Source organism: Penaeus monodon, chromosome 21 (genome assembly GCF_015228065.2).
Source record: "Penaeus monodon isolate SGIC_2016 chromosome 21, NSTDA_Pmon_1, whole genome shotgun sequence".
NCBI lineage: Eukaryota > Metazoa > Arthropoda > Malacostraca > Decapoda > Penaeidae > Penaeus > Penaeus monodon.
This window is the reverse complement of record NC_051406.1, coordinates 41,999,124-41,999,727: the sequence shown is the minus strand read 5'-3', so window position 1 is coordinate 41,999,727 and position 604 is coordinate 41,999,124. Positions and strand designations below refer to the sequence as shown.

The 604-nt window shown below is 36.4% G+C and overlaps 1 protein-coding gene across 1 annotated transcript in view; it reads right to left on the bottom strand.

Moving 5' to 3' along the window:
* Positions 1-604, bottom strand: part of LOC119586503 (myocyte-specific enhancer factor 2-like) — a gene marked incomplete in the record, with an annotated part of 157,797 nt that overhangs the window by 9,699 nt on the left and 147,494 nt on the right.

Sequence of the window (604 nt, the reverse complement as noted above, 5' to 3'; positions counted from 1 at the left end):
CGTCCTCCTGCCGAAGCGACACGACGGGGGCGAGAGGGCGAGTCAAGCAAGCGGAGGAGGGAACAATGTGTCGACACACCAACGTCTCCAACGGTTCCATACTTAGATAATTGAGAGGTTTTAAAAGGTCAAATTGGAGAAGGGGGAGGAGCAGGCGAAGAAGACAAAGAAAAACAGAAGAAAAACATAATTTAATGATGTGGAGATCTTCGTCCGCAAAATCAACGACAATGTCAGGAGGGAAAAGCATATGACATTTATAATTTAAGGTTAAAAGAAAAAAAAAAATCTTCCATTATTCTGTCTACAAATACCAATTGATCTTGCAGCCTCCAGGGTCAAGCACAAACCAAAAATATGTATAAATTGCTGAAAAGAACATGGATAATTAAAAAAAAAGGAAAGAGAAAGAGGAAGAGACAATAAACTGCATAAGTTAGTGAATGAAAATCCTACATGATTGTGATTTTATTTTTTTTAATAACAGAAGGAGTCTAATGCTAAAAGGTCACCCAGAACAGAGATTAATAATATATGACTTAAATTCCTCTTTGACAACAACAAAAATAACGAATCTATAGATAATGTAACACACACCATAATT